Consider the following 25,886-nt stretch of genomic DNA (forward strand, 5'->3'; position numbering starts at 1 on the left):
GGACTAGTACTCCCACCGTTCTACTCACTACCTAGGGCTTATTTCAGGGTAAGCCAGGGACGAGGCACGTGATCGGCGTACGGGTTAGCACCCTGTCTAGGGATGTCAGGGCAGCCAGGTGCCAGTGCTAGGGGAGTTAGGGGTCACCACTCCCTCTCCATAGTGTTAAGATACTCCCATTCCCTCCCCTCTGTGTCTCATGTCTGTTACCTGCCATATCAGACGTTATAGAAGACTTGTTAAGGGTACTTTCACACTTGCGGCAAAGGAATCCGCAGGCAGTTCCGTTGCCGGATGCGTCAAAACGTATGCCAACTGATGGCATTTGTAAGACGGATCAGGATCCTGATCCGTCTTACAAATGCATTTAAATGCTGCGTCATCCGGAAAAACGGATCCGGCATTTATTTTTTTGGGCATTGCGGTATTTTAAATGCCGGCACTAATACATTCCTGTGAAAAAAAAATTCTGAATACGGCATTTCGGCAAGGCGGTATTATCCTGAAGAGTCAAAAAAACGGAACTGAAGACATCCTGATGCATATGTGTTTATTCTTTACCATAAGACTGGCATTGGAGTTCTATACAGGTCTATGATAGACAGAAAATTGGAACACTGTTTCTGTTTAGGCTGTGCTTCTCCACTTCACCCCTCCCACTAGAAGGTTCAAGTTAAAGAGAACCTTTCACTGGTCCTAATATTACAATATTATTACCTGACAGTGTAGGGCTTTATTAGGAGATGTCAGGGTGCTTTTTCTTTTTCACATTGGCTGCTCCATTCCCTTGCTCTGCCCTCCCCCCCCCCCCATTCACTTTGGCCACCCTGTATGCTAATTAGCAGCATCGGTACAGGGAGGAGGAGACTGGCGGTTTTTTCAATTGGCATCTCCTTCTCCCTTGCTGCGACGCTCTCCGCTGCGATTAGGCAGCTCACAGCCAGGGAGAAGGAGATGCCCTCCTCCCTGTACCGATGCTGCTAATTAGCATACAGGGTGGCCAAAGTGAACGGGAACGGGGGGGGGGGGGGGGGGGTGGATGGATGGCACAGCAGGGGAATGGAGCAGCCAATTTGAAAAAGAAAAAGCACCCTGACATCAGCTAATAATAATATTGTAATGTTAGGACCAGTGAAAGGTTCTCTTTAAGGCGGCTCTGTCACCAGATCACCCTTATTAGCCCAGGCACATAAACTGGTAGGGGTGTTTAAAATAATACCTTCCTCTTCACTGTCGGCATCACGGTTGTTAATAAAATTGTACTTTTATTCCTTTGCTGGCACCAGGAGGTAGGCTTTTTCAGTACAAGTACCGCTATGCAACGCCTACCGACATCTAAACACACCCCCTCCCCTTGATTGACAGTGCTAGAGTACGACTTCAGCTTGGTCTAGTGCTGTCACTCAGGGTGTGGCAGTGTGTTTAGAGGTAAGTAGGCGTTGCATATCGGTGTACAATTTTATCAACAACCATGGCACCAACAGTGAGAAGAAAGGTATTATTTTAAACTGCATGTCTGTATGTCCGTTCTGTGGCATCCGCAAAAAGATAGAACATGTCTCATTCTTGTCCGCATTATGGACAAGGATAGGACTGTTCTATTATGGCCCAGACAGTCCATTTTGCAAAATGTGTAACTCGCGCAGCCGGAGTCCGTGTTTTGCAGATCCGCGATTTGTGGACCGCAAGACAGGCATGAGCCCTTAATGCAATGTTATTGAGTTAAAGAGGTTTTAAGAGATATTTTAACTGATGCCATCAGAATCTGATCTGTGGGGGTCCGACACCCGGGATCCCCCTTGATTGACTGTTTGAGAAGGCACCAGTGCTGGCAGTAGCGCTGCGGCTTTCTTGCAGGTCTGCCTAAGCCATATGACATACCGTTAAAGGGGTTATCCCATCATAGACAATGGTGGCCTATTGCTCGGATATGCCCCCATTGTCTGATAGGTGCGGGTCCCACCACTGGGACCCGCACCTACAAGCAGAACGGAGCGGAGAAACTTGAGGAGGGCGCACTGCGCATGCGCAGCCGCCCTCCATTCATTTCTATGGAGCCGCCAAAAATAGCCGAGCTGGCTCGGCTATTTCCATCGGCCCCATAGGAATGAATGGGAGCGGTGGCCGCGCATGCGCTCCCATTCACTTCAATGGGAGAGGCGGGGAGCTGCGCCTGGTGGTGGACGGACCCCGGGAAACCCGGGGTCCTCCAGCCACAACTCTCCCCGGCTCCGTTCTCCTTGTAGGTGCGGGTCCCAGCGGTGGGACCCGCACCTATCAGACAATGGGGGCATATCCTAGCGATATTCCCCCATTGTCTCTAAGATGGGATAACCCCTTAAATTGGTCACATGGCCTATGCGCTGCTCAGCCCCATTTGAAGAGAACTGTGCCTTTTACTGTTGTATGTACTACAACTCCCAATTTCACTTAAGTACAGAAAGACTTATTGACTCCACCACACATCAGTCAGTCCTCTACCTCTAGTCTCCTGCCAGGCTCAATAACTGTGGGTACATGCTGGCTGTCATTATGGGCACACCATGGCTATTAATAACTGGGTACACGCTGGCTGTCATTATAGGCTCACCATGGGTATTAATAACTGTGGGTACATGCTGGCTGTCATTATGGGGACACTATGGCTATTAATAACTGTGGTGCATTCTGGTTGTCATTATCGCACACCATGGCTATTAATAACTGTGGGTACACACTGGCTGTCATTATGGGAACACCATGGCTATTAATAACTGTGGGTACACACTGGCTGTCATTATGGGGACACTATGGCTATTAATAACTGTGGTGCATTCTGGTTGTCATTATGGCACACCATGGCTATTAATAACTGTGGGTACACACTGGCTGTCATTATGGGGACACTATGGCTATTAATAACTGTGGTGCATTCTGGTTGTCATTATGGCACACCATGGCTATTAATAACTGTGGGTACACACTGGCTGTCATTATGGGCACACCATGGCTATTAATAACTGTGGGTACACACTGGCTGTCATTATGGGCACACCATGGCTATTAATAACTGTGGGTACACACTGGCTGTCATTATGGGGACACTATGGCTATTAATAACTGTGGTGCATTCTGGTTGTCATTATGGCACACCATGGCTATTAATAACTGTGGGTACACACTGGCTGTCATTATGGGCACACCGTGGCTTTTAATAACTGTGGGTGCACTCTGGCAGTCATTATGGGCACACCATGGGTATTAATAACTGTGGGTGCACTCTGGCAGTCATTATGGGCACATGCTGGCTGTCATTATGGGCACAGCATGGCTATTAAAGGGCTTCTGTCACCCCACTTTTTTTTGTTTGTTTTTTACTTATAATCCCTATAGTGCGATTTCTGCATACATAAGCTAAATAATCATTTTGGTTCAGTAGAATTTGTTAAAAACTTAATTTTAAAATATACAAATTACCTTGCTACCAGCAAGTAGGGCGGCTACTTGCTGGTAGCAGCCGCATCCTCCGATCCTAAAGACGCCCCCTCCGCATGTTAATTGACAGGGCCAGGGAACGGGATCGTCCTCTGCTGGCCCTGTTTGAATTCAAAATATCCCGCCTGCGCCGTACCTGTCTTCAATTGGCGCAGGCGCACTGAGAGGCGGCTGCTCGCTCGGCCGCTCCATCCTCAATGCGCCTGCGCCGGGTGTAGATGTGACGTCATCGGCGCAGGCGCATTGAGGATGGAGAGGCCGAGCGAGCGGCCGCCTCTCAGTGCGCCTGCGCCGATTGAAGACAGGTACGGCGCAGGCGCGATATTTTGAATTCAAACAGGGCCAGCAGAGAACGATCCGTTCCCTGGCCCTGTCAATCAACATGTGGAGGGGGCGTCATTAGGAGAGGAGGATGTGGCTGCTACCAGCAAGTAGCCGCCCTACTTGCTGGTAGCAAGGTAATTTGCATATTTTAAAATTACGTTTTTACCAAATTCTACTGGACCGAAATGATTATTTAGCTTATGTTTGCAGAAATCGCACTAAAGGGATTATAAGTAAACAAAAAAAAAACAAAAAAAACGTTTAGTGGGGTGACAGAAGCCCTTTAATAACTGTGGGTACACGCTGGCTGTCATTGTGGGGCCACTATGGCTATTAATAACTGTGGTGCATTTTGGTTGTCATTATGGGCACACCATAACTGTGGGTGCACTCTGGCTGTCATTATGGGCACACCATGGCCGTTAATAACTGTGGGTACAGTCTGGCTGTCATTATGGGGGCACCATGGCTATAAATTACTGTGGGTGCACTCTGGCTGTCATTATGGGCACACCAGGGCTATTAATAACTGTGGGTACATTCTGGAAGTCATTATGGGCACACCATAATAACTGTGGGTGCATTCTGGCTGTCATTATGGGGACACCACGGCTGTTACTGACAGTAAGCGCACCCATTTTTTATGGACGTCACTTAACCACCAAAGTGTATAGTAGTCACGTGAGTGCGTTCCACATTTCCCCTCTCTATCACGTGACACTTCAGAACGAGGCTTGGTTCTTTTTCCCACAGTCTCCGCCTTCCCCTGTGACGCTAGAGGCGAGGTTTAGCGTAAGCCAATCGTCTGGAGGTAGTCGTGGTATCTGGGTGTGGCCGAGGAAGCCTGCAGAAGCTCCCGCCTGACAGGGAACCGAGAGGGGAGCGGCGGAGCCGGGAAGCCGGAGGCAGCAGGAGGTATACGGCTTATATGTGTGCAGGACGTGGGGGAGGGGCGCAGGGGGACTGCTGACATGTATGATGTCTATTCTGTTCCGTTAAATATTATTATGTGCATAGTTATCTGCTGCTTCTTGTGTAATATCTATATCGCCTGCTGTCTGTGTCCTTCATTGTCCTGGTGTATATAGTCACTATGTTCTAAATCTCACAGGCTGTCGTGGCATGCTGGGAGTTGTAGTTCCACAACAACTGGAGCTCCACAGTTAGATATGTAATATATGTCCATCCAGCACCCTCACCCATGAGAAGGGGGGCACATACCTGCATAGAGTCGGGGGTGGAAAGGGCAGGCAGGGCATTGCTCACATGTGGGCAGGCAGTGCCCTGCTGTGTATCCCAGCCCTGGTCATTGATCTATGGGATGAATAGGATGCTGAAGGTTACATGGCTGTACAGTGGTGGTGGTGTTGAGCTGTATGTGCAGTCTGCACTGTACACTGCCTGTGCTACGCTTCATTAGCAGCCTTACCGCAGGATTGTGTCAGTGTAATGACTGCAGCCGAGACCCATTCACTGCCTGTTTATAGGATTTGGTCCACCCCGGTTTAGGATTTGACAGGCTGGTGACATTTTGCCGTCAGTGCAGGTATGGATGCAGCAGAGCCGGGCTCCTCTTTTCACACCGCTCGTATTATGATGATTTTGCATGATAAGCAATCATTGTAGCCCTGTAACAAATTCACCACTGCTACATCTGTAATGCGAGGACACGTTACGCTGGATCCTGTGTCATAGTCCTGTTGATATAGTTGAATTGTACTGACCCATTTTGAAAAGTAGAGCCCAGTGATCCATGAATATAATCTGGCCTGTAAACAGGTGTTGAGTCCAGACGCCGAGCGTTACAGCGGACGGGAGGTCACCCTTACAATCTGGGACCCCCAATCCACTGTGTAAGCCATGGGAGGTCATCCGGGTACCTTATATGCACGACTTGGATCCTGATACTGAATTGCAGCCTTCATTTGTAGATTGTCTTAGAGCTGTATTCACAATTCTGCAGGTGTCAGAGCTGAAATCTCCCAGCTTGTGTTTGCACAGAACTTGCACCAGTGATTAGAATTTTTAGAAGTGTCATCTTCACCACAGACTCTAAAGATAAAGGGCGTCCTTTTTCAAACTGGTGTAAGGTAGAACTTGCCCATAGCAATTAGATTACACCTTTCATTTTTGACAGCTCCTTTGTAAAATGAAAGGCAGAATCTGATTGGTTGCAATGGGCAACTAGGCCAGTTTGATAAATCTCCCCCAAAGTCTAATTTAAGACTTCCCCCCCGTTAAAGGAGCTCAGCTAAGCTGTTAGGGATGTGCCTGTCCATAAGCTTGTTGTTGGTTTCCACTAGCAGAATAGTGAGTGCAGCTCTGGAGTATAATACAGGATGTAACTCAGGATCAGTACAGGATAACTAATGTATGTACACAGTGATTCCACCAGCAGAATAGCGAGTACAGCTCTGGAGTATAATACAAGATGTAACTCGGGATCAGGGCAGGATAAATAATGTACACAGTAATTCCACCAGCAGAATAGTGAGTACAGCTCTGGAGTATAATACAAGATGTAACTCGGGATCAGGGCAGGATAAATAATGTACACAGTGAGGCAGATTTATCAAAATTTGTGTGAAGTCACCAATAGCAATCAATCAGATTCTGGCTTTCATTTTTCAGAGCTCCTTTACACCAGTTTGATAAATCTCCCAGTGACTTCTCCAGCACAATAGTGAGAACAGCTCTGGAGTATACTACATAATGTAACTAAGAACCAGTGCAATATAAGTATTGTATGTACACAGTGACTATCTTCAGAATAATGATTTCAGCTCTGGAGTATAATATAGACTACTCTAAAATTTTGACCAAATTTTCACCCCAAATCTGTAGGTGACACTGGAGAGCGTTGTACTCAAAATCACAACATTTTTGCACAAATGATCCCAAAAAGTAGTGAAGCTCCTACTTGTGACCTTTTTGAAGCCAGAATTCTGGCCTGCAGGGATTGATAAATTCCCCCTGTGTCTATATATAAGCTGGGGCCTGGATATACCTTTCTACTTGAGTATTGGGATGGCCTAGGGTGGGCGACTGCTGCTTTACTTGATATTAAACTGTTCATTCACTGGGGCCAGTATCCTATGCAGACTTTCCTATAAACTCGCCATAGGGCTCTGCATGGGGCGGGGAGGAAGACGACTGACAGATGTCACTGCCATGTTGGAGGGGCAGCTCTTCAATAATCTTTTAAGCCTCCACTTTCTTTAGAAATGCTCCTCAACATGGACGTTTGGGTGGGATACTTCTGAAGAGGAAGGGTTTGGGACCGTCCATTAACCCTTTCCTCATTTGATTGTGTAAGGAACCTTTCAGAGAATCTTCCACGTCGAGAAGGGCTGAGCAATTCCAGTGAAACTTGGCTCAGGCTCTAGTGACGATGTAGCAACCATCATCTCCACTCCCAGTAACGCTGTAAATTGTGATTCATGTTGGTTAGCAACTGGTTGTAGGAAGCAGCTGGAGCCTGCGCTCCCTCGCCATGTTTTCTATTACATGTGATGTCATCATCTTGGTAAAGCCTTCCCTGCATTCTCCAGGAGAACACCCCTCCTTGGCTGCTCTTAGGATCACACATGGTGGCAATGCTCTTCTGTGTTCATGTGCTTCGCTGTTTTATAGGGGGTTTCCCTGGGTTTATAGGCCACAATCCTTTTAAAGGAGTATCCTGTAGATACAGACATACACCTTATAGTTTGCACATTTGGAGATGAGATGTGCTGAGATGAATGAACCCTTAAAGGGTTTGTCCAGGATGGATTTATTTATTTTGTATCTCCCCCTCCAGCCAGCGGGACATGTGGAGAGAAACATACTTCCCTTCTCTCTGACCCTCATTTCCAGCTTTTGGCTCCCAAACGGTGTATACTTCTGGTCCTCATCTGTTAAAATCCACATGGACGGGGACACGTGACTGCAAGGTCATGAGCTGCTTGGTCAAGTTTTAGCTATTGGCTGCACCAGTGCACGTGACCCCAGATGCTGACCAATGGGGGCCAGAAGTGCACTGCAGACAGCCTGGGAACCAGGATGCCAGAACCAAGTGGCAGGGTGCAGGTAGGTATGTTTGTTCCTCAGTACATGTCCTGCTGGATGGAGGGACAAAAATCCTGGACAAGCCTACGATTTATGGCCATGAGTGGGATCCTCTAGCATCGGCTAAAAGGGATGACACAGCCAGCATCATAATCCAGTGATCTCTGCGTGCGTCACAGGTCTTCAGCCTTTTGGTGGCTAGCCATGTTTTTTAGGGTATGCAGGGGGTTGTGGCTTCACTGCTGGACAGACCTTTGCCATATCATAAGAAAAGCATCTGTGGTTATCGCATCTCTTTTAGAATTCTTTCCATGGTATGGAAGTCCATGTGTCTAGTGCCATCTGTCCGATGTCAATGTCTTCAAGTTTCCAAGATGGTTCATTGTATTTTCTGTTATGTCTTCTCCTAATGAGCCGGAAGAATTTCGCTCTGAGTGCGATTCCTCCTGAAAATGAAACTTTTTAAGATCCTCATGTCTCCAGACCAGAAGTGTCCTTGACTCCTGTCCTGCAGTACATCTCACCCTCACAGCTGGGATCACACCAACATATGGCACTTTCTAGGCTGGGGTAGTCTATGGCTATCCTGTTGTTTCCCTATTTCAGGCACACGCAGCCATTTTCAAGGGTTATCCAACAATGACAACCCCTTTCAACTTATTTCTGTATGCCCTAGGTCAGTGATGGTGAACCTTTTAGAGACTGAGTGCCCAAACTTCAACCCAAAGCCCACTTATTTATCGCAAAGTGCCAACACGGTAATTTAACCTGAATTCTACAGTCAAACATAGTATATCTTCCATGTACTCTATCATTTAGCTATAATGGCCTGCTACACTCAGTGCGCTGCCTGTGCTGTTCATAGTGCATCCTGCGCTGATGAATGGCAGGAAAAGTCTAAAGCATATTGGTACGCCATAGACTTTTTCCAGGGTGCAGGTGCCCACAGAGAGGGCTCCGAGTGCTGCCTCTGGCACCCGTGCCATAGGTTCGCCAACACTGCCCTAGGTCATATGGGCATCTTGATGAGGGTTCTCCACTCCACAACCCATTTTGAGCTGCTCTGATGGATGTGACCTATCTATGCATTATATGGCTGGCCAAACTATTTAGAGACACTACCCTTGGTTGGATTCGAATCAGGACCTCCTCAATGCTGCAGAGGAGCAGCTAACCCCTGATCTGCTGTGCTTAGACTTCTGACCTCATATGGAATATATGCTGATAAAACTGAAAGAAGTGGAGATCTGGGATGGGAACAGACATAAATACATAGCACCTTTTATCTATGTGCTTCTTTCTCCTAGTTGGGTTGGGATGGGGAAATCTCTGGAGGGTGAGGGCACTAAGCTGATATATTGCGCTGTGGGTAATGTTCACTGCCTTGTCTCACATCATGTGAGCCTGCTGGGAAAGCAGTTGGTATGCCAGATAGAAAGCCTGCAGAGACTGCTGCTTGTGATCTCAGACCATCGGTGGTGTAAGCCAGAGATCAGCCGTCTCCCGGCCGCTCTGCCCTCAGGTTTTTTTCTAAGAGGTTGTTATTTGGTTTACTGTTGCAAATGCAATTAACTCCAGGGCATGTAATGCATGTGACGAGTCGTGTGATATTTACTGTCGTCTTGTGTTCACGTAACTAATCCCCCAAAGAGCAGATCACAGAGAAGGTTCATGATGCGGCAAAGAGCGATGATGCCCAACGCGGTGTCGTGCCTGTACACATTCCACTATGTGTTTCTTCCCCAGCATTGATGTAAGAACATGGGGGCTGTAATTGACTTAACTATCCTTTAAAGGGAAACTCCGTAGTCTCGCCTGTAATCATGATGTTAGATGTCACTGCTGCATCCTGTAGGCTTCAGAGTAAGGCCTCATGCGCACGACTGTGTCCGCAAATGACAGATCCATAAAATCATTGGGTCCACAAAAAATGCAGACCGCACGCGGAGTGCATCCGTATTTTGAGTTAAATGGTTACAGCTGTGTGTATGAGGTCTAAGGCTAGGTTCACCTCTGCATTCGGTAGGTTGACAGAGGAGCATCCTACCAGAATTACAGTGTCCAGCATAGCCAGATACAGCCGGATCCCCAATCGCTATAATGGGATCCATTGGATATCCAGCAAGAATGCCAGCTTACTTCCGGCAACCCGCCGGATCCCATTATAGTGAATGGGCACCTGGCACTGTTCAGCTGTGCCAATATGGTATTTCCGGTAGTCTGCTCCTCTGCTGGAATTTACTGAATACAGATGTTAACCTAGCCTTCTATACTGTTGGTGATAATGTACCTGGGCCATTGCGTGGCAGCAAACCAGAAATGTACTGGGTGATGACCACAAGTTGTCCCTGAATCTCCCCTACTGTAGATGATGTATGCCCTTACCAGCCAGTAATGTCTGCCTCTTACTGCAGTGGGTTGGCGTTGGCTCTCTGCCTGTGACATGCTGCTTCATAGAGCGCGGTCTGCAGCCTCTCCTGTGCCTCAGACCCATCCGTGACTTCAGGATCCTGCTCGCTGTGTGCAATAAGCTGTATAATCAGAGCTTCTGTGGCATGTCATTTGGCCACATCTACTTGTCATGTACTTGTCACAGCTGTTCCTGGCAAACGGTTGCGATGGTGGAAGGAAGCCGCAATGTTCTCTTCTCAAAAGCCAGTCATAGGTGGCATGGGGGGTATAGAAGCACACTGTTATGGCGAGGGCTGAGGTGGGAATGATTTCATGTTCTGCACAGGAGGGTAGAAAAAAAATAATTTTGTTTGTCCAAGAGGCACCTATCTTTGTTCCTTCTTTCACTTATTTTAACCCCTTTCTGTAAAGATGACGCCCGCTCAGGAACTGAGTAGGTGCCGTAGCCAGCAGGTGCCTGCTGATATCCACCGGCAGACTCTCCGATCCTGGACTTGTCCAGTTTTATGATATTGATCATCATCAGATCAGTGGAGGTCCTCCTCCTGGTACCCCTGGCGATCACCTGTTTTAAGGGGCCACTATGGAAAGTTTTGTCTGGAAGTCTTCTGACCAGCTAAGGGCTCATGCACACGGCTGTTGCCCGGCCATGCCCGTGTTGTACCCCGCAAACAGCGGGTCCGCAATATACGGATACGATGGATGCGGACCCGTTCACTTGAATGGGTCCGGAAGGTGCTGTGCGGATCTGAGACATGGAAGCACTACTTTTTTGGGGATGGTTGGATGCGGATCACGGATCCCATCCGTCCGCAGACGGTTGGAGAACGTGCATTGCGGACTGCAATTTGTGTTCCACCGCACAGGCCCGGCTGGCATATGTTCGTGTGCATGTGCCCTAAGGTGTAGAGGTATGTATGTACTGCATCAATGTAATTCTTTGAACCCCTCCAGAGGAGTATTCTCAGGCTGCTTGTATAGCGCACACATCTGGTACCGCGTGCCTGGTTTTCTTCCATTCTGATGTATAAAGCACTTGATGGTGTCAGGCATCAGTAGCGGTCTCATTGTGTGCATAAAGAGCTCATCTCATAATGGAGAACAATGACTGGTTGTGGCTGCCATTGTGTTCCCTGCTTGTGCTATGTAAGCTGAATGTACTTGTGTGCGCTCGTGATATTTGAAGCAATTATCTGTATTGTATTCTACAAGAAGGACCATTACACGGCAAAGGGAAAAAAAAAATCAACATTCAGAAGCGTATGCCGCTGTGATGCTACTTTCCTCTGGTATCGTCCAGTCTTCACTGATAACGTGACTACTAGCGAGAGCCGACCCCGTGCTGTGCCAGTACCTGCATAGGGATAGAAAGGTATTTGGGAAGTGCCGCCAGGACTGCATTACAGGTCACAAGAGGGTCTCCTCCATCTGGTGCCCTCCACTACCCGCCTCAGGATGACTCGCAGCAACTACCGCTATCTGGAGCAGTGTGATCTATGCGTTGTAAAGCACTGTTAGGTATACGTTGTGTGGCAGCATTATTAGGGCACTTTATGGTGGTTGTATTATGTAGGCAGCGCCTACTAGGCACTATATAGCTGTGCTATGTGACCGTTGTGTTGGCATAGTTATTATGCATTGTAGTGTAGTGTTATTTGTATATCGTGTGGCAACATTGTTAGGGCACATGATGGTGTTATTTGCTAGGTGCTATGTGACCACTGTGTAGGCATAGTTATGCACTATATGGTAGTGTTATTTCTACATTGTGTGCACACGTTTATGGTGTTATGTAGACACTATACATAGCTCAGTAATGTGGCCATTGTGTAGGCATAGTTATGCACTATATGGTAGTGTTATTTATGCACTTGGCAGTAGTTTATTTTAAAGATCATTGTGGTTGTGCATCTTTTATCTGTAGTGTGTTTTTTTCCCCTTATGATGTAGTTACCCTTCCTGAGTGTCACTGTAACCCTATATAGGTGCATATATTCCACCATGGAAGAGTTGCATGTTTATATTATGAAGTCGCTGGAATGTCACAGCTGTAGAGTTGAGTAATTGTGGAAATACTTTGCATTCCTTATTGCTATACCATTATTATTGTTGTTACTGCCTGTATTGTACTCCTGAATTCTATAGGCTTCAGAGCTGAAACCTTTATAGGGGTCCAAGTATATGTGAGGTGCACAGTGGCACGTGACTGCTGTGGCCAGTCTCTGTCCACAGTGGTGTACCTCTGAGAACAGTGGTAGGCTGCAGTGGTCTTGTGCCATGTACTGACTCGTGACTGCTGCAGTTTGTGAACAAGCAGTGGCAGGAGAACTGGACCTGTGCCGTAGAGAACAAAGCTGGAGAAAGAGTTAAGTATAGCATACCGTTTGGGGACTCGTCTGAGATTTTTATTTATCTCTTACAAGTTTTGTTCTGTATCTGCACCACGCTTGTACTGGTGATGTGTATGACCAGAAGTGTTGTACTTATACCAAGCATTGTATTGCACCAGATTTAGGTAACGCTAACTGCCCCTTTCCCCCCACATTATTTAGACCATAGGTAAGCTGTTAGGTTTGTGTCTACAACAAGCTTGTCGACAGTTTACATTCATGACCAGCAGAAGTATGAATGCTGCTCTGTAGTATTAGACAGGATCAGTTAAGAATAATGTAATTTATACACAGTGACTCCTCCAGCAGAATTGTGAATGTAGCTCCCAGCCAAAATAAACAATTGTTTTTGCAGTGAATGAGAACCTGCAGTGCCATCAGTTTATGCTGCGGGTTTTTCTGCAGTCTTTGGATGATGTTTCAGGAAATCTCATCCACTTAGCTGCTATTGTACAATGCTGCATGCAAATCCAGTGTCTGTGAACATACCCTTAGGGAATGTTCCTATGTGGAGTAAAGTTTTATTTATATATATATATATATAATTTTTTTTTTACCTGTGCATGAAATCCATGCTGAAAACTCTCCCAGTCCAACTCCCATCAATTGTAGTGGGAATACATGATATACCGTATTTTTCACTCTATAAGACGCACCGGCCCATAAGACACACCTAGGTTTTAGGGGAGAATAATATATATTTTCCATTACACCTCAGGTCAGACTAACAATCGGACCCCCCAAAGTTAGTCAGACCTCAGCTTACAGACCCAATTAAACCCCCCAATGTCAATCAGACCACCATTGCCTCAGATCAACCCCCCAAACTTCAGCCATCAATCAGCCCCCATATATTCAGCCAGCAGCCCCCATTATATCAGCCATCAGCCCCATATATCAACCCCTATATGTCAGCCATCAGCCCCTAGTGCAAATAAAATAAAATAAAAACCTCACTTACCTCTCCTGCTCCTTGACACCACCGCTCCTCACCATCATGATCCTCTTCATCCTGCTGTCGGCTGTCTATCGCGGCACACAGTGTGAGGTCACAGAGTGCCCTCACGCTGTGCTCAGCCCTGCACAGGCGATAGTCGAGCCGAGCCGAGGACCAGGAAGCGGTGAGTACAGAGCCTTCACTGCTTCCCGGTCCTCCGGTACTAATGAAGCGCTTCCATAATGGCCATTTTTCCCCCATTTCCATTTCATCCACCGAGACGGCTACAGATGAGATTGACCCCTTGACCTCAGTAGGGGCAGGAATACACAGAGAGAGAGTTTACAAGCCCACACCCACTCTCTCCCTTCAGTGTTTCCTGTCCCCATTACACAGAGAGGCCTCCCAGAAGGGAGGTGAAGTTTTTATTTTTATAATTTTGTTCTTTTTTTATTTTATTATTTTCCTTTTAAATATAACGTGAGGATGGCTTACCAATCTTCTCCTCTGCCCTCCCGCAGCTGCTGCTAATGCTGGGCAGAGGAAATTAGGGTCATTCTCGTCCCTGCGATCGGGGGCCTGTTCTCACTCCTTGCTGCGTGGTCTTCCTTCCCTCCGGGGAAGCCAAGATCTAGCTCTCGGATCCCCGGCGAGGTCCGGAGTGGGCAGAGCTTCGGGACACGTGTGTGGACGCGCCATCCAACAGGAAGTTTATTGGAGTAATGTTGGACATAGTATTCCAAACATCATCTCTCCCGCAGGAAAAGATAGAAGCTATCATAGCAAAGATAGAAAACTTCCAATCTCTAAACCGATGCCGATGATCAGAATGGCTATGAGTATTCTAGGTCTTATGGCATCTTGCATAACAGCTGTAGCTTGGTGTCCGGCTCACACCAGAAATATGCAAACCTGGATCCTAGGGAGTTGGAACAAAAAACATACCTAGACAAAAAGATAGTCATTCCATACCTAGTGAAGTCGGATCTAAATTGGTGGAAGAAAAATATAAATCAAAGGGCGTCATCTGGCTGGAAGACCCAGAGATACAGATTGCTTGCATCTGTTACAGTGTGGGTTTGGGAGCAAAAGTACCCTACTCAACCTGGCAGGGAAGGTGGTCAGAAAAGATAAAAAACAGATCCTCAAATTACAGAGAGTTGCGAGTGGTCTGGGAGACTCTAAAGGTAACTCGAGGTCTTCTAAGCAAGAAAACATCTAAAAATATTTTCTGACAATACAACAATGGTCGCCTATTTAAAACATCAGGGGGGTACAATGTCCCCTAGTTTGAGATCTCTAGTGGAAAAAAAAAAAAAATTCTGGGGAGGAAAAAAATGTCCTATCCATTACAGTGGTTTATCTAAGAGGATCAGAAAATTTAGAGGGAAATTTCTTGAGCAGAAAAACCCTAGACCCAGGGGAATGGTCTTTAAATCCAAGAATCTTTCAAGAAATATCTGCCAAATGGGGCTTACTGCAAATAGACCTGTTCACCTCAAAAAGAAATGCAAAAGTCAAGCGTTTTTGCTCCTTAGATCCCAGAGAGAGGCCATGGGCTGTAGACGCTTTTTCCATTAAAATTGACATGGGATCTAGCATACGCCTTCCCTCCCTGGGCTCTAATCCCTCGTGTTCTACAGAAAATTCTAAGAGACCCAGTAATGGTGATATTAATAACCCCCTAGTGGCCCAAAAGAAGCTGGTTCTTCATTCTAAAGAAAATAGCACTGGAGGATCCTTGGTTAATACTTTTTCAGAATGACACTTTCTCAGGGCCCAATTCTTCATCAAAATCTAAGTCTTTTCAAACTGTCAGCCTGGATCCTGAGAGCGAGGTCTTAAAGGGGTTGTCCGGGTTCAGAGCTGAACCCAGACATACCCTTATTTTCACCCAGGCAGCCCCCCTGATGTTAGCATCGGAGCACCTCATGCTCCAATGCGCTCCCTTGCCCTGCACTAAATCGCGCAGGGCACGGGTTCTTTTGTTTATCATAACACACTGCCGGGCGGAAACTTCCGCCCAACAGTCTGTTCGGTGACGTCACCAGCTCTGATGGGTGGGCTTTAGCGCTACCCTAGCCGTTTTACTGGCTAGGGCAGCGCTAAATCCCACCCATCAGTGCCGGTGACATGACTGGGATTCCTGGCAGCCCCATGGAGAGCCCGGTACGTCACCGGATCTCCAAAAAATGCCTTTTGCTAAACCGCACAGGGCAAAGGAGAGCATCGGAGCATGAACTGCTCCGATGCTCAAGTCAGGGGGGCTGCCGGGGTGAAAATGGAGGTATATCCGGGTTCAGCTCTGAACCCGGACAACCCCTTTAAGGAGTAAGGGACTCTTGGACAAAGTTATATGTACATTAAAGGCCAGTAGAAAGAAGGTTACTTCAGCTATCTACCTAAAGATCTGGAAGAAGTACTGTAGTTAGTTGTCCTCCCCATGTATTAAAAAGATTTTAGATTTTCTTCAGAAAGGGCTAGACCTAGGTCTTAGGCCTCTTTCACACGGGCGTCAGTTTTTTTTCCCGGATAAGTGCCGGGTGCGTTGCGGGAAAATGCGCGATTTTTCCGCGCAAGTGCAAAACATTGTCATGCGTTGCACTCGCGTGAGAAAAATCGCGCATGTTTGGTACCCAAACCCGAACTTCTTCACAGAAGTTCGGGCTTGGGATTGATGTTCTGAAGATTGTATTATTTTCCCTTATAACATGGTTATAAGGGAAAATAATAGCATTCTGAATACAGAATGCATAGTAAAACAGCGCTAGAGGGGTTAAAAAAAATATAAAAAAATTTAACTCACCTTAGTCCACTTGATCGCGAAGCCGGCATCTCCTTGTGTCTCCTCTGCGCTGAACAGGACCTGGGGTGAGCTGCTGCATTAAATACCGGTTAAGGACCTTTGATGACGTCACTCCGGTCATCACATGGTACGTCACATGATCGTTTACCATGGTGATTCACCATGGTAAAAGACCATGTGATGACCGGAGTGACGTCATCAAAGGTCCTTAACCGGTATTTAATGCAGCAGCTCACCCCAGGTCCTGTTCAGCGCAGAGGAGACACAAGGAGATGCCGGCTTCGCGATCAAGTGGACTAAGGTGAGTTAAATTTTTTTTTTTTAACCCCTCTAGCGCTGTTTTACTATGCATTCTGTATTCAGAATGCTATTATTTTCCCTTATAACCATGTTATAAGGGAAAATAATAATGATCGGGTCTCCATCCCGATCGCCTCCTAGCAACCGTGCGTGAAAATCGCACCGCATCCGTACTTGCTTGCGGATGCTAATGCGATTTTCACGCTTCCCATTCACTTCTATGGGGCCTGCGTCGCGTGAAAATCGGACAATATAGAGCATGCTGCGATTTTCACTCAACACACAAGTGATACGTGAAAATCACTGCTCATGTGCACAGCTCCATAGAAATGAATGGGTCAGGATTCAGTGCAGGTGCAATACGTTCACCGCACGCATCGCACCCGCACGGAAAACTCGCCCGTGTGAAAGGGGCCTTAGGCCAAGTACCCTAAAGGTTCAGATCTCCCCCGTAGATGTATTCTATGATACAAATATAGCTGATCATAGAAGGTTCAGAAGAGCAGCATCCAGATTTGGGGTACTTTCACACTAACGTTTTTTCTTTTCCGGTGTTGAGTTCCATCACAGGAGCTCAATACCGGGAAAACAAACTTTTCAGTTTTATCCTAATACATTCTGAATGGAGAGCATTCCGTTCAGGATTCATCAGTTCAGTCCCTCTTACGTTTTTTGGCCGGAGAAAATATCGCAGCATGCTGCAGTTTTCTCTCCGGCCAAAAATCCTGAGCACATGCCGGATCCGGCATTAAAGAGGACCTTTCACCGATCCTGACATTGTGAACTAAGTATACAGACATGGAGAGCGGCGCCCGGGGATCTCACTGCACTTACTATTCTCCCTGGGCGCCGCTCCGTTCTCCCGCTATGCCCTCCGGTATCTTCGGTCACTAAGTTATAGTAGGTGGAGTCTGCCCTTGTTCTGCTGTAGCGCTGGCCAATCGCAGTGCAGAGCTCACAGCCTGGGACGTTATTTTTGGCCCATAGGGTCCTACCATCTTTCTGTAGTGACCCAAAAATCCTCACAGAAGAACAATTTATCTTTTAGACGCGAGGAAGACTATTATCCAGTACCTGGCGGCCACTAAAGACGACAATCTATTGGTTCAGTTTGCGGAACGCAATAAGAGGATGAAGCTTTCCAAAGCATCCATAGGTCGCTGGATAAAATCCACTATATCGTGTGTCTCGCTGGTCCTACTAGAATAAAAGCCCACTCCAACAGAGCGATGGCTTCTTCTTGGGCGGAGAAAGCTGGTGTATCTCTTGATCAGATATGTAAGGCCGCTACATGGTCTATTTTCAATACATTCATAAAACATTATCATCTAAATATCTCTGCTTCTACAGTTCTGCAACAGATTAGTTCTCATCTGTAGCTGTCATGGTGAATGAAATGGAAAACCGTAATTGGACTTGCCCGTAATTCTGTTTCCTTGAATCCACCATGACAGCCCGTATATTCCCTACCTTAATGTACTTATAATGAGTATGAATTTAATACTTAAAAAAAAATATATCTCACCCACTTAGGTAATTTTGTAAACTCTGAAGGGTGAGAGTGGATGGGGGCTTTTAAACTCTATCTCTCTGTATTCCTGCCCCTACTGAGGTCAAGGGGTTAATCTAATCTGTAGCCGTCATGGTGGATACAAGTGTCATTGTGTATTGAATAGGGCTAAATCCACAGGGGGATCCACAAAAGGTACAACTGAAAACCCACAGCAGAAATCCAAGGGTTAGGCCTCATGCACACTACCGTTGTGTCCGTTGTTCTGTTTTCCGTGATTTTCTGCGGATCCATTGACTTTCAATGGGTCCTGTGGAAAACTCTGCTAATGCACCATTTGTCATCCACGTCCGTGATCCGTGGTTCCAGTCCGTGAAAAAAATATGACGTCTTATTTTTTTTGCGGACCCAGTCAAGTCAATTGGTCCGTAAAAAAACACGGAGGCACACAAGATTGTCATCCGCGTCTGTTTTTTCCTATCATTTGCATGGCAAAATTGGCTTAGATATTTTTTTATTTTTTTTTTTTTTTTCCTTTTTACTTTCCTTCATGTCTGGAGATCCTCCAAAAATAAAGGAAGACACACGGAAACAAAAACGGATCACGGAACAACTGAACCCCTTTTTGCGGACCGCAAAAAAATACTGTCGTGTGCATGAGGCCTTGGCCTCAGATTTCCTCTGTAGATTTTTCCAGTAGAAAATTCCACGGTCTGAACGCACTCTACCTCGTTGGCTGAAGTGGGTCATCACTCCAATCCGTGATTGCCTTAGTGGGCCTCTCCTGTGCATCGAGCTGGGACCTGATCATTGGCTGAATAGAATCGTTGGGGAATTGGTGCAGGTGAGTAATGATTACATTTTATATATGTGGCTGGGTGTAGACAGACTTGCCGAAAGAAACCACAAGGACACTCATATACAAAGTTACGTTTTCAGACATTTCAGTTTCATTCTGTGTAACCTAATCTAAATTGGGATTGCGACGGGCTTCATCATGTGACTTTTTTTTTTTTCCTATCTTGAAAGGGGAAGTCTGACAACTAATGTCTTTGTAGCAGAGTATTTGGATTGCCCTTGTTTCTATGAACAATGATAAAATTATCTTATTTCTTTATGCCCCTGGTTCCTCTTTGAATGCCATTATTTAGCGACAAATGTAAAATTCTGTGCCTTTTTGAAGAGGCAGTAGCGGCATCGCTCTTAAATGGGTTCTCCCAGGAGAACTGCTCTCCACTTCCCTTAATAGTTGTAGAGGTGTGAAGCCCCATATTTTTTTTAATTTTTTATATGTATTGGTGAGGGGTCCTTGACTCGGGATCCTCTTCTATCAGCCAGAATAGAGCGCTGCTCTTCAAGAGCTTCTGGTAGAATGATTCGGTCTCCTGGGGTGCTACACTCGTTAAAAAGCGGTGGTGCTTGCTGGAGATAAACCCAGAAGTTGTCCAAAACCAGACTACCTCTCCAACCCCATCTTTATGTGTTCATTGAGCTTACCTGAGTTCATGAACTGTAAGCAGTCCATCATTTTGAGGTTTGCAGGAAAATCCATTTTTGGTTCTGAGGTTTTCCGCCCGCTTTCACATTTACTGATCCAGTGAGTGGTTGTGGTTCTGACATTGATCAGCTTGTTTCCCCTTCTCTTGGTCTGTAGGGTGATCAGTCTTCTCTACGCTCATCTGCGTCTCCTTTGTTCTACTTCATATTGTACACCCTCCCACCCCCCTCCACCCCTGAGGTTCACTATTGATTCTGAGCAGTCCTGCTGCTAGAATTGCTCTGCACAGAATGTTCTTTGATCAGTCCAGTCATGCAATCTATTGTATGACCACTGCTGTCCGTGGTGGTCACCACCGCAGGAAGTGACATCGTTGCTGGGCAGCATGGTTAAAACTCTCCAGTTTACAATAAAATGGCCGTATACTTTAGCTAGCTGTTGAACAAATGCTCCATTTGGATGACTACCATCTCCCTCCGACTCTCCCATAAACATACATACTTGGACCTTGCATACATGTTTACGGCTATAGAATATAGGTGGATAAGTGGTTAATACCTCTGGTGACACTGATCTCCTGGTAAAACTGTCTGCGGATGCTTGCGATTTTCACGCAACCCTATTCATTTCTATGGGGCCTGCGTTACGTGAAAAACGCAGAATATAGAACATGCTGCGATTTTCACGCAACGCATAAGTGATGCGTGAAAATCACCGCTCATGTGAACAGCCCCATAGAAATTAATGGGTCGGGATTCAGTGCAGGTGCAATGCGTTCAACTCGCGCATCGCATCCGTGTGAAAGGGGCCTTAGTGTGCACCTAGTCATCAACTAGGTGCAAGGGATATCAAGACGCTGGTAAATCTCCCCCTATATGCTTTGATTATGCCAGGCTTTCTCTCTGTCTTCTTGGTCCCCCATTTTTTTACAGTGGTCGTCTTATATAGCTCTGTCACGTGGCCGTCACATGCGGCGTTGTCCTTGCGCTCGGCCTCCGGTTTTCAGGTCTGCCTGCGCTGCCCAGATTACATTGGCACTATTTTCAGACGCAGTAATCTCATTTGCTGTACTTAGCCCTCTGAACGTTCTAGTCAGCTGTTTGCGGGCGTCATTTATTTCCTGCAGACCTTCCCTGCAGCAGTATGGCTTTACCGCTGACACGGGCAGTCACCTGTCAGTCCCTGCGGGCACCATGCATCACTTTTAGGAGTTAGACCGTGCACCTTCTAACGTGACAGGGCCACGAAGCTCTCGGCTGTGACATCTATTATTGGCTGGTAGATCAGGGGTTAACGGTTATCTGCAGTGTGACGGCGCCTGCTTCCATTTTATTTTACACATTGAGGAGTAATCTATTTTACGCTCGCTCGTGAATAATGTAATTCCATTGCAGCAGGTAATAGGATGCCGATCAATTATATTAACCGACACTAGATGTGTTCATTCCATGGAGAGGATTTAATAACACTAGTCTTCAAGGAGGCGACTGCTTTCGAAACGATAATTTGGGTTATGTTTATAGAGTAGGGTACCTCGCATCCAACCCCATCACACCAGCAAGGGAGTGAGTGCATGGTCTCCACTTTATTACAACAGATAGGTGGTGCCCTGTGGGGTAAATGAGCAGAGAATTGGGTCTTCTAATCTAGGGTGACTTTTTGGCATTCCCCATCGGGTCCCACAATTTATGCTGCACAGTGTGGTTGGCGACCTTGTTTGTGACGTATGGCAAGATACAACCAATGTGACTGCTCAGCCTGAAGTTGTTGTCTCGTCCAGGACATGTTCAGTTTTCTTTTTGTTTATATATCGGCCAGCAGCATGTTCTGGACCATCAGTGGGCTCTCTAACCAGCCACATGTTAGAGATGAGTGAAGCTCTTCATATTGATCATATTGTCTTTGCCAACAGATTTGATTGTAATTTAGTGACTTAAAGGGTTTTCTAGGGTTAGAAAAACATGTCTGCTTTCTTCAGTAACCATGTCCCCTCTGTGCATGGGTCTGGTACTGCAGCTTGGGATTGAGTGCCAATACCACAAACCATTTATGGACAAGTAAGGCACTGCTTCTGGCAAAAAGCTACAATTTTGTAATCTGGACAAGCCCTTTAAATGCCTACTGAAAGATTTTTTTGGATTTAATATTTTTTGTTTTTCCCCTTGACCAGGCTGAGGTTAGCTTGTTGTCTTCAGTGTAACTCCTGAGCAGTTTCCCTTAGATCTGTTTTGTGGTCTTCTGGCTGGGAAACGCCATTTTACAAGATGGAGGTGTAGTGAACTATCAAGTGACTGTCTAAAATGTTTGCTATTTTAGCTAAGTGTGCTGCTTTTGTTTGCTAAACATGATGATCTTGCTGTACCAACAGAACTGGAATAAACGTGAGCCACATATAGTAACTGAATCATGGCTTGGCTGATGACAGAGAGTCTTTAATGATGACAAAGATTGGCACAGTCAAGTGTGCAATCATAAAAAATGACCGTAATCCAATCTCCGAACGTATTAAAGGGGTTCTCAAAGTCCCGAAAAAAGATGTCTGCTTTCTTCCAAAAATGGCAGGCCATTTTGGAAAATAAAGAGTGCGGTTTTTGGACCCTGAGACCGTCAGCTCTTGGCTCCCCTTTTTTAGTGGAGAGGTGGCTAATCATTTGTGAGTACTTCTCAATTAAAATCAAATTATTTTTATGGAAACCCAGGAGAGAGAGACGGCTCTCTTAGTTTTCTGTAACCCTTTGATTTCAGAGGAGAGAAACCTGGGAAATGTGGCCACCCTTCCAGTGAGGACTGTGACCTGTTTCATTTTTTAGTTTTTATTTAATTTTTTTATTTCGGTTCAGAACCACAGTGTAAAGTTGAAACCTGTCTTAGTTGCCCATAGCAAGCAATCAGATTCCACCTTTCATTTTTCAGAGATCCTATGGAAAATGAAAGGTGGAATTTCATTGGTTGCTAAGAGCAACTAAACCCAGTTTGATAAACGTCCCCCAGTAAGTCTTCTCCATATGCTGCATTAGGGTTTGCTGTGGTACCCTAACATAGAAAACCCCAGTTAGACAGCACCACTTAATAACCAGTGAACAGTTCTTATAGAGAGTGGCTCTGGAGGGTGTGAAGGCTATATAAAACCTGGTAATATGGTACTTCTTTATTAAACATGGCACCAGCTTATCTCCTGACAGAATTTACAGTATATTCAACTTGCCTAATCCTTCTTTCCCCGTCATCATCTGTTCCTCCGTACATTTTAGGTTATTGGTGGGTTTAGCTGGTGGTCCAACGTGACAGGGACTTTAAGTGGCTGACATTTTGTTATTTTACCTTTTTACGACAAGGCTACCTTCATAGTACAGTAGGAAGTCCTGAAATGTGAGATATGGTCCATCTGGGTGCAGACGAATAGCTGAAAGGGGGATTACTCCATAGTGGGCACGTATGGTTTGTGACATATTTTTGGCCAGTTTTGGCTCTACAGTTGGCTGCCAACCAAATAGTTTAGGCTACTTTCACACTGGCTTTCCGTTTGTGAGATCCGTCATGGGCTCTCACAAGCGGTCCAAAACGGATCAGTTTTGCCCTAATGCATTCTGAATGGAAAAGGATCCGCTCAGAATGCATCAGTTTGCCTCCGTTCCGCTTTGGAGGTGTCCATCTGACGAAACTGAGCCAAACGGATCCATCCTGGCACACAATGTAAGTCAATAGGGACGGTTCAGTTTTCTATGACACAATCTGGCACAATAGAAAACGGATCCGTCCTCCATTGACGGCTATGTTAAAGATAATACAAACGGAACAGTTCAGAACTGATGCAGACGGTTGTATTATCTGAACGGATCCGTCTGTGCAGATCCATGATGGATGCGCACCAAATGCGAGTGTGAAAGTAGCCTTAGTTTTATCCAGACATATTTATGGATGTCCTATTAAAGGTGTCTGTCCTGGAGTTAATGTTGCTTTCAGGATGGACGGGCTCCTTGATCTGGAGAGGAGATCTGTTGATAAAGGCCTCTTGCACACAAACGTTTTTTATTTTTATTCCGTTTACGTTCCGTTTTTTGCGTTCCGTATACGGAACCATTCAATTCAATGGATCCGCAAAAAAAAACGGAAGGTACTGCGTATGCCTTCCGTTTCCGTATTTCCATTTTTCCCGTTCAAAGATAGGAGATGTTCTATTATTGTCCGCATAACGGACAAGGATAGTGCTGTTCTATCAGGGCCCAGCTGTTCCGTTCCCCAAAAAACGGAATGCACATGGACGTCATCCGTGTTTTTTGCGGACCGCAAAATACTGAAAAGCCATACAGTCGTGTGAAAGAGGCCTAATACTAATGTAGAGCTGATATAAAGGGCACTTGGTGATCTCCACTAGTTTGTATTCCAGTTTTGAGCGGAGCTTCCTTTCTTCTCCTTGGCTGGTTTGATTTATGTCTACGTCTCTTGAAAACTGGAACAGCATTTGCTAGAGGCGGCACGTTGATAAAATCTTAAATCTTTTTCAAGGCTGGGTAAGAGAAGAGATCCTTTCATGAAAGTGTTGGGAGACGCTGTAATGTAAATGCAGTTTTCATGCTTCAGTATGTGATAATGCTGTGCACATTGCTGGTCAGCGGCCGGATCGGCCTCTCCTAGAGTGCGGCCACACAGTCGGGTTTCTACATGTCGTTTTGAAGGCCAAAACCAGGAGTGAGTTCTTAATTTTATCTGTCCTTTATACTTTCCTTTTATGATTCACTCTTGATTTTGGCTTCCAAAACTGCAGCCAGAAACCTGACTGTGTTTTCACTTCAGTACGTATCTGTGGCTGGCATAGCTGGGAGGGGGCACTGTGGCTGGGCAATATTGTGATGCATTGGCTTTTATACTGTATTAACTGTATATCATCCATAGGATATATACAGTAAAAAATGAGTAAAATCATTTTCTATTTTTATGTTTCGAATTATGGCTGTGTCTTATGGTCTTGTGTGTCTTGGAGTCCAAATAAATATGGTAATTTAACAGGGCCAGACATTTGCCATGTATGGGATTGGACCATTCCAATGACCCGTGACTCTGTGGATGTAATTTATCTTCTCGCCAGTGGGCCCTATTCCCTCTTTTCTTTACCTTCTTGTAGGCTCCTTTTACTTCTAAGGAGGCCTTGAGTGCACGCTGGAGAGCTATCCAGCAGCCTTCGTACATTATTCATGCAGCTAGTGAAATATTAAGAGTATGCCTTTGCTTCTTATCCTGGAGTATCTGCAATTGTGAAACTGGTATCCAGGGTCACCCAGGTGTCGTCCCCCCCCCCCCCCCCCCTTCTGCTCCGGAGAGCGATTGACTTTAATCTTTACCCTGTTCAAGAGTGCCGCTGACCGTATTCCTGCTTAGCTGGACATAGTTGAATAGGCATTCCCACACTTGAGGTGGGCCAGTTCAGGGAGCCTATGTCTTCTCATCCAACTGATCTGTTGTGGAGGGTGGCCATACACGTTAGACATTTGTCGGTCAATTGCTCGTTTAGCTATCTCCTCCCACTTCTCCTTAAACCTGCGTACTTTGCCAAGTATGCGTATGCTTTCCAGGAGTTCAATACTCGCTGCCTCTGACTTCTGGCACCCTCGTGACCGTCTGTTTGAAGAGGCCGCTGTGCACACCGGATCTCCATGGAGAGCTGTGGCATCTTCACAGCTTGCACAAATCACTGCAAAAAATGCACCAAAATAATACGCAACTGACAATACTAGCTAATTCCTCAGGCCGATGTTAAAAGCTGAGAACTTTTCAAATATCTTCCAGTCAGGAACATATCGGAGCCCCTCATGCACCACATCATGGTATCTCAACAAGCATGGGGTCCTACCACTAAACTGCCCGTGGTGTGTGAACAGTGTTCTTTTGCACCTGGTGGCTTCTGTGTCGCATGGTCTGCTGTGGGTGCGGCTCGCAGTTTTATTCTACCTCACAGTGCATTGGTGATACCACTATGGAGGCATGTGTGAGTCTGGCTGTAAGTTAATTGCACTGTTCAGACCCTGTTCACACACCACAGGCGTTTTAGTGGTAGGACCCCATGCTATGACGTGGTGCATGAGGGGCTCTGATTTGTTCCTGACTGGAAGATATTGGCAAAGTTCTCAGCTTTTAACATCGGCTTGAGGAGTTGGCTAGTATTGTCAGTTGCGTATCATTTTGGTGCATTT

At 46.1% G+C, this 25,886-nt stretch overlaps 1 protein-coding gene across 1 annotated transcript in view; it reads left to right on the forward strand.

Annotated features, from left to right (window-relative positions):
- Positions 1-4,621: 4,621 nt before the first annotated feature.
- PACSIN2 (protein kinase C and casein kinase substrate in neurons 2) overlaps positions 4,622-25,886 on the forward strand; it is a 108,887-nt gene continuing 87,622 nt past the window's right edge. The window contains exon 1 of the mRNA XM_044281079.1: positions 4,622-4,713. The gene's annotated coding sequence lies outside the window, so the exon portion shown is untranslated. The remainder of the gene's footprint in view (positions 4,714-25,886) is intronic.

Source organism: Bufo gargarizans, chromosome 2, assembly GCF_014858855.1.
Source record: "Bufo gargarizans isolate SCDJY-AF-19 chromosome 2, ASM1485885v1, whole genome shotgun sequence".
NCBI classification, from domain to species: Eukaryota; Metazoa; Chordata; class Amphibia; order Anura; family Bufonidae; genus Bufo; species Bufo gargarizans.